Below are 8339 nucleotides of genomic sequence, written 5' to 3' on the forward strand. Positions count from 1 at the left end.
TGGTTTTGTTTGTTTTGAGGTTTGTTTGTTGTTTTTTTTTTTGGTGTGGCGTAAGTATGATTTCCCTAAGGTTGGGTTAATAAGCAGTGTTTTTATGTGCATTGTGATGCTGCATTTTGTCAATTGAGAAGGATTTTTTCCCCTTTTTTATGGTGAATGTAACCAGAATTGTGGAAGGGATGGCTATACATTCATGGGTTTCACAGTATTTCTAAACCTGTGATTTTCTACTGCTCCCAATGCTAAGCACTACACAAATGTATAATGAAGACATGGTCCCTGCCCCAGAGATCTCACAATCTAGATTTTGTCTTTTGGAAAAGTCTCTGCACCTAAATTGTCAGGGAAATACTCCAAGGACTATCCAGACATGTGATTTTGTTCTAAAAGGTAATATTAATTAAAGAAAGCATGTGTTACAGATGACATTAGACATGGATTGCATTCTTCATCCTTTACTTTTCAATCACTTCTTCTGTTCCAGGTTAAATGCATCATAGCTAATGTACTTACACATACATGATTCCGGTAATAAGTAAATTGTATGTCAAGCTACTTATACAAATGAGCATTCTATGCAGAAACACTTAGTTAGGTAAACAATATGTTGGTTTATGCTTCAGAGTTGGAACGGTGCGATGCCATTCCAGTACAGCTTTTCTTAAATGTGTTTTTAGTGTGTGTGCACTTGGGTTGAATAATCTACTTAATCTATTATGATGGAGCAGAGAGCGCCACTTGGTCCACTGGTCCTGCTCTACATTTGGAAGGATGGGATGGGGGACAAAGGCCATAGGAGAGAATTCTGCATGTTGGGCTTGAGATACATTGGCAGGGCAGTGTGAACAGGTTTGCATTGCTGATATCAGTACTAATCTTGTGCTTTAGATGAACTTCATCGGCTATTAATAAAATGTTTTTCGTACACAAATTAAAAGAAAAATTTATATGTATAGTAAAATATATATATATAGTGACTTAAACCACCTTCTTCTTCTATCTTCATCCTGTGATCCCCCTTGTTCATACCATTTCAGGAAAATATTTAATGAAGAAAATATACAGATGAAAGAGTTCAAATAGGTCTAAACCAAAACCCCAGTTATGAACCACCCCAGGTAGGGTCTGATGTGAACTACATCTGTAATAGATTCCCTGAGCACTATGAAATATGCACATTTTCAGATTTGGAGATAGTTTTTAAACCTTCTGTCACAACCTTAGTTGAGGTTTCTGTTATGTTTGATAGTTGAAATTACTTTGCATTTAGAAAGAAACTAGCAGACATGGACACAGGTATGTTTAAGACTAGAACATTCTTCTTTAATAAAACAAAGATTCCAGGAAACTGTGTATACTATCCCATAATGCTCAAGCCCTGTTAGCTATGGTGAGCTAGGCAAGACACAAAATACATAACATATTCCTCCCCCGCTTAATGGAAACATTCATTTAACAGAACAATAACTGAAAAAGGGAATGAGGGTAGACTGCCTAAACTCTGGGGATTATTCTGCCCCGTAAATGTGGGTTTGCCCTAGCTAAAGATTCAACGGTTGAGGAGGCTTTCTCTCTCTAGGTGAATTACAGTGGTCTTCTGGTGTTCTCACACAGGAGGGTGTTATTGGTGTGGGTCTAACAATGGGCTCGGGACTTGTAGCTTGAACAGATGAGGGTGCTGTATCTGCTGCAGGGGTGGATGGAGGAGGGAGTCAGGAATGGGTGACTCTTGGCTCGAGGATATCTCACCTGCAATGATGAGGTCAGGCAGTTCAACTGGAGATGTGTCCTTGGGACTTGTATGACCTGACAACAAACTGATCTACATGTTGCTGCCAGGTGAGATCATTTGCAGTCTGGACAGTGTAGGAAATAGGTCCTGTCTGGGTGATGACTGTAGCAGCGACACATTCTGGGTGATGACTGTAGCAGCGACTCAGAAGCATAGTTTCAACCTAGAACAGGCTATCCAGGACTAAAGGTTTGGTCTTTTGCTCTGTGTGCATGTCTGATGACTTGGTTGTGCTGTTGATGTTGCACAACTTGTCGTGTTTTGGAGGGTTTCAGCAGAACAAAGAAAGTGTGCAGCTGTCGTCCCATCATTAGAAAGGCCAGAGATGCTTTGATCGTAGCATGAGGTGTGTTTCTGTAGGATAGTCAGAAACTGTCCAGATGCTTTTGAATGGATAAATATCCCCATGCAGATTTTAAAGCTTGTTTCATTAGCAGAAAGGTTAGTACAGACAATTCATTGGTGGATGGGTGATATGGTGCTGAGGTGATGTGATGTATTCCATTTGCTTTCATAAAGATTTCAAACTCCTGAGAGATGAATTGTGGTTCGTTGTCACTCACAAGTTCCTCTGGAAGACTGAAATGACTAAAGATTTCACATGGTCTCTGGATAGTGCTTTCAGCAGTAGTAGATGGCATTACAGAGATTTCTGGCCATTTGGAGTCGGCATCAACAAGCAAGAACATGCGTCCGTCAAATGGGCTGGCAAAATCAATGTGAATACGCTGCCACGGATTTTCAGGCCAGTCCCATGGGCGTAGGGGCACCAACTGAGGTGTGTTCCTCACATTCCGATATGAAGTACAAGTCTTCCCTTCTCTTCAATTGCACTGTCAAGGCCAGGCCACCAAAAGTAACTTTGAGCAATTTCCTTCATGCGCACTATTCCACAGTGACCTGAATGTAGCTCTTCTAAGATCTGCAATCTCAGTAGTGTTGGAATAAAGACACACAAACCCCACAAAAATCAACCAGAATGGATTGATAACTCCATCCTCCTGGACTGGTAGGGACGAAGGTCGTGTGATATCTGAGGGTCCTGTAGAGATGTTCCATGCATCACTAGGTCCACCCACTATTTCTGTTGATACCAACATTGAAATTACAATCAAATCAGTATAGGATATGAGGGTTATGTGAAACGAATACCACAGTACTCCAGAAATGTATTTAAAATAAAGAGTCAGAGCTTTATTGACGCAGAAATAATAAGTTGCCCATCTACTAGCGGAAGGGTCCATGGAATGCAATTCCTCACCTATATATGCAATTCACTAAAAAGGTGACTGTTGTGTAGACCATTTCTATCTAGGTCTGTGTGATGGGGTGTTCACCCCATACAAGAGCTGAGGTGGTTAAGGTGGCTAGGTAGGCCAATTAACTGCCTAAAATGCACCTGAAGGAGGAGCCAGGGAGCAGGGATTAATTAGAGATGAGGCTCAGCTGGACAGGAACAGGAGGGGGCCTGTATAAAGCCCAGTAACTGAGAGCAGCTGGGCACTGCAGGGAAGTAGTCTGTAGTCACTCCCTGGGAAAAGGGGGGTGTGCAGCTCGCAAGCCCAAAGAGCGAGGAGAGAGTCAGAAAGGTAAGAAAAGCAGCAAGGCATCGGATTGGTCAGACATTGGCTTCAGAAGAGAGGGCCCCTGAGCTGGAAGTCTGAATACAGATTCCCATACCAGCCACTGGGGAAGTAGCACAGGTCAGGCAGTGGAGAGCGGCTTGCCTGAGACAGTTTGCCCTTAACGACTTTGATAACCCAGAAGGCGAGAATCCCATTGACCAGGCTGGAGGGCCAAGTCACAAAGAGGAAGCTGCAGCTTCTGGAGCAAGAAGGGCCACAAGGTGAGAGAGGACAAGGGCAGGAGAGACTGCCAGAAGAGGGCAAGCATCTGAAAGGAGCTAATACCCAGAGTGGCCAGGAGGAGGCATCCCTAGTGGTGAGTGGACCTCATGACAGTCTGTGATAGTTTCACAATGAGCCTTGTAGGAAGTGGAAACCTCTTTATAGACCTCTCTTCAGCCCTGCTACATAGAGAGCATAACTTTCAAATGGTCAAAAGAAAAATACTTTTTGAGCCCATATTTTTGAAACTCCATTCTTCTATGAGTCTATTGGCTGCTTCCTCTCTTTTTCTATAAACTCAGAACTTCAGTCACGGACCTTTTAAGCATTTTCCTCAACAAAAGTTTTGTTTTGTTCTTTTTGTGACAGTGTCTTTCAGTGACACTGTACTGATGTAATAATAGTGTTTCTGAAAGTAAGATAGGGCTGGCTGAAGACAAACATCATGTAAACAGTAACATTCCATCTTATCGTAGTACAGCTCATCCCCTGAGAAGAAGCTGACAAAACAGGCCAATATATTTATTTGTAAGTAGACAAATGTCCACTGGAGATTTAAGTGGGACTGTTTATTCATTTCACCTTTGTTACAATCCACATCTCTTTGGAGATACCCCACCCAAACTAACAAGCATACCCCACCCAAACTAACATTCTGCTGTTTAAGCAGGTGCAACACCTATTTGTTTTAGTGATTGAAAGCAGAATTTGACCCTTGTTCACATATGTATGTAACCTTTTGGTTGCCTGTTTTTGTGCTTATTTTGTGGCAGAAAGGCCATCTGTACCACACAAAGTGGTGTGAAGCTTCAGTAAGACACAGGTGCCAATCAGACCAGTTTATATGGGCAGGCTGCATAATAAGGCAAATTGGGTCCCCCGGATGTTAACTCTCTCATCTACATGTTGTGACTTATGCTTATTCAGTTATGTGTACCCATCACAGTACAGCCTCTGAACAGTGGAGGAAAGGGAGATACATAGTTTGGGAGCACTTGTGTCCATGAAAAAACATGTGTTTTCTGGCAGGAGGCGCTTGGGGGGGATGGGGGGGAATCTATTCAGACCACATCTGATGCCAAAATATGATGCACCAGAGTGCAGCTTGCATGCATTGTATGACCACAGGCAGCAAAAATCATCAAACAGGGGAGGAAGAAAATCAGAAAGGTATCTGATGGAACTTTCAACACAATAATGCCCTCATTCTGAGAAGTGATGCTGGCTTTGAAGAGTCATTCAGTAAGACTCTCGCCCACTTGTACCCCACAATTTTCCTTCTCTCCCCCTCATTGTCCATCTCCTCGATTCACTGCTGATTCTCTTCCCTTGCAGAAGACATACTTTTCTTTACATCCTATGATTCCTAAGAGCAGGTGTTGAATGTGCATAGCAAGGACATTTTCTTTTATCCAATCTTCCTTGGTGGGTGAGACAGAAACTGAAGAGTGAATGAAAAGAGGAAAAATAATATCTTGAAGGATTGACATAAGACAAATCATTCTAGAGGGAAAAAAAACTACACTTTTAAAAAAGGATTAACCAAATAATAGACAAAGGGGAAATGGATACTGAGAAAAGGGTGGGAACAATATACTGTGGAAGGAAAACAGTAGAGAAGGATTCGGGAGAAGCAAAGAACAAAATGAAAGTAGATGTTACTGCTTTTGTTGATAGAAATTTTGAGAAGAATTTAAGGAAATTGATAAAATACATACAATTAGTATTTGAGACTGTGGTGAGTCACACCCTACAGACACACTTTTGTTGTAAATTTGTGCTCCTGCACTTGTGTCAGTCTCTATCTGGCTCTTAGCAACACAGGGGAAAAGCTCATCACCCACATGAGGGCATAAGGTATTAGGGAAATCTTGCAGGTCTATAGGCTATCTCACTATTTAGTTCAAGCAGTGTGAGTTTCTTGCCACATACTGCACATGGGATAAGATCTCTTGCTACATTTCAAAGACAGCAGACGAAGCCTGTAGTCCAAACTCCATGACAATAAGCAGCAATAATTTTAGTTCCTGAACCCTGTTTGGACCTGACTACCTCTTTCAGAACCTCTGTGATGATCAAAACAATGGAATTCTAACAGTGGAAGCTCTTTGGGGGCAGGGAATGCATCTTATTCTATATTGTAAAGTGTCGTGCATTTACATAGATGTTTTAAAATAATTTTGTAATATCTTTTTGTGTAAATAGAGAACTCAGGAAAAGATGCACACTGTGAGAAGACATTCATTATCTACTCTTGCCATTCTGATTATTTTAGTAAGCTTTATTAAAAGTTATGGGGTTTTTGTTTTGTTTTTTCTGGGGGGAAAAAGTGATAACTTTGAATCTTGTAGTTAACTACAGTATTTTTAATCTACAAGGTTACGTGTGTGTGAAGCACATATATACAGTATTTTTCCATGCTTTATTTCTTGTTTAGCCTTAAAATGCAGTATTTATCAGTCTGCAGACCAAAACTGTGTGCATGCCATATCATTACTAGCTCCGGGGGAATCATTCGAACCAATGTAATTTACTCAATATTGGTCAGTTTGACTCCTGACCCTAGTCCCTTGACAGTGTATCCTAGGCAACCCTTGATGTGTGTTAAGTCAGGATGTGCTTATTGGTCTCATCTGTGACTGTGACAGCTTGCTAAAGGCTGCTTAACATAGCTTGGTCTTTTCAAAAGAAAATTAGAAATCCAATAATACACTGTATTCTGCTCAAGATGGTATTTATACAAGCAGAGAAACAATAACTTTTAAATTTAAAATAAAACTCTGAGAGGTAGAAACTTGATTTCCCAGTTCAAAATAAAAAAATATCTAACCATTGTAAATGTATTGTATATAAAATTCTAAGTGATGTTTTGGAACAGTATCGGAAGAGCAAACAACATGAAGAATATATAGATGTAATTTATTTAGAAAAAGTCCTTCCTATGGGACAAACCTGAGTCTTCGTATTCCAAATTTATTTATCAATTATATAAGCAGAAAATGGGCCAAATTCTTTTCTTATTTACACCAGTTCAACCCCATGTAGGTCAGTGGGTCACAACAGTTTAACTCCGAGGTGGCTTTAGCCCACTGATCTAAAACTCTAGGGCCAAATCCTCAGGCCTACTGTAGTTGCTTTGCTGTGCAAAGCTGCTGTACTATCCGCTTAACCAGCTGCCTGAAGATTCTTTCTACCAGGAGAAGATGCAGAGCCAGCATAACACCTTCCTGAGCCCCTGCTGTTGAGAATGTTCCTGGGGAAAAGAGGTGTGGTCAGAACAATCCCTTACTGCCAGTATGGCCCACTAACACCTTGGGTAGCCTGATGTAATTTAGAATAGGACTGAGGTGGCCCTGAGCTACGCTGTGGGCCGGTGTGGTACCTGGAAGCCCTGGAAGGCCATTAAAATGGTGTAGAGATACCTTTGCCCACCTCTTTCCTGTCCTGAGCACAACATGGCTGGCCCAGAGGATCCAGCCCCTGCTATTCTATAGCGCTGCTGTATATCAGCATCCAAATCCTAAAGACAGTCATTGTTAAGGCAACAATCAGGTACCAAAACAAAACAAACAGGTGGCATGAGAAACCTGCCACAACAATCTGCTTTTTGTCCTTCTTTTTCAACTTTTACCTAAGTATTATTGTTCCATCTCAGTGCTCCTCTTTGAAGCAGTCTTTACTAAATGTCACATTGCTTTTTTAAAAGAAGCCTATTGTATGTTTAAATAATTCTAGATAAACAAGCCATAAACCAATACTGTTGCCAAATGTGTTGCCTAAGCCTGTACACAATCCCCAGGATTAATTATTCAGTAGCTGTTACCATTTAGAAGGTAACAGGAAATTTTGGCAAACACTACTGAGATTACAGATTGGTGAAGAGGTCTGGAAAATTTAGAAACTGACACACATTTCACTCACCCCATGAATCATATCTATAACCAAATCCTTTGTGAAGTTTGAAAAAGCTCAGTTAAATTACAGTATTTTAATATTTTGATTTTTTTCTATGTCTAATACTAATCCACATTTTAACCAGAAAGTATTGAAATATCTCAGGAAAGAATGTGACCATAAGCAATCCACTCTTATTTGTCAGACACAAGCGACTTGTTTCCTTTGGATTAGGCCCAGCAAAACAATCATACCTCATCTGAACTGAACTTCAGCATTGTTCAAACTTTGCCCATCATAAACGGAGGGCAGCTTTTCATTTCAAGTGTCCCTTGCCCTTAAACACCACCTAAATCTGCAAGAAATGAGGCAGGGATCCTACACATAAGTCTCCTTTACTCCACAGCCCTGATTCAGTCCCAGAGCACTGTCCATTCTGTGCACTGAATGAGGCAGGGGTCTTCATGAAAAAGTAGTATGTGATCATATAATTAAAGAAGTGTGTGCTTGTGTGTGTGAATTAAAATAACACTGCAATCTTTAGTGCTTACTGTAGACTCACTGGAGTTTTAAGCGGCCTGTCTTTCCTCGTAACACTGTATGGTAATTTCTAAAATTGTGTATTGATATATTAAGGGGGACTACACTCCTTGTGGCTGTTCTGTTGTATAGAGCTATTTGAAGGTTTGAACTTCATGGAATGCACTCTACTGGAGCTGTACAGCCTGTCTGGATGCTGTGGCTATAATTGCCTATGTGTATCCTGACAAGATGCTCAATCCTTTCAGAGGGCTCACCACATCTTC

This window comes from Emydura macquarii, unplaced genomic scaffold (genome assembly GCF_026122565.2).
Source record: "Emydura macquarii macquarii isolate MOO-44397 ecotype Brisbane River unplaced genomic scaffold, CSIRO-AGI_Emac_v2 contig_431, whole genome shotgun sequence".
In the NCBI taxonomy this organism is placed as follows: domain Eukaryota; kingdom Metazoa; phylum Chordata; order Testudines; family Chelidae; genus Emydura; species Emydura macquarii.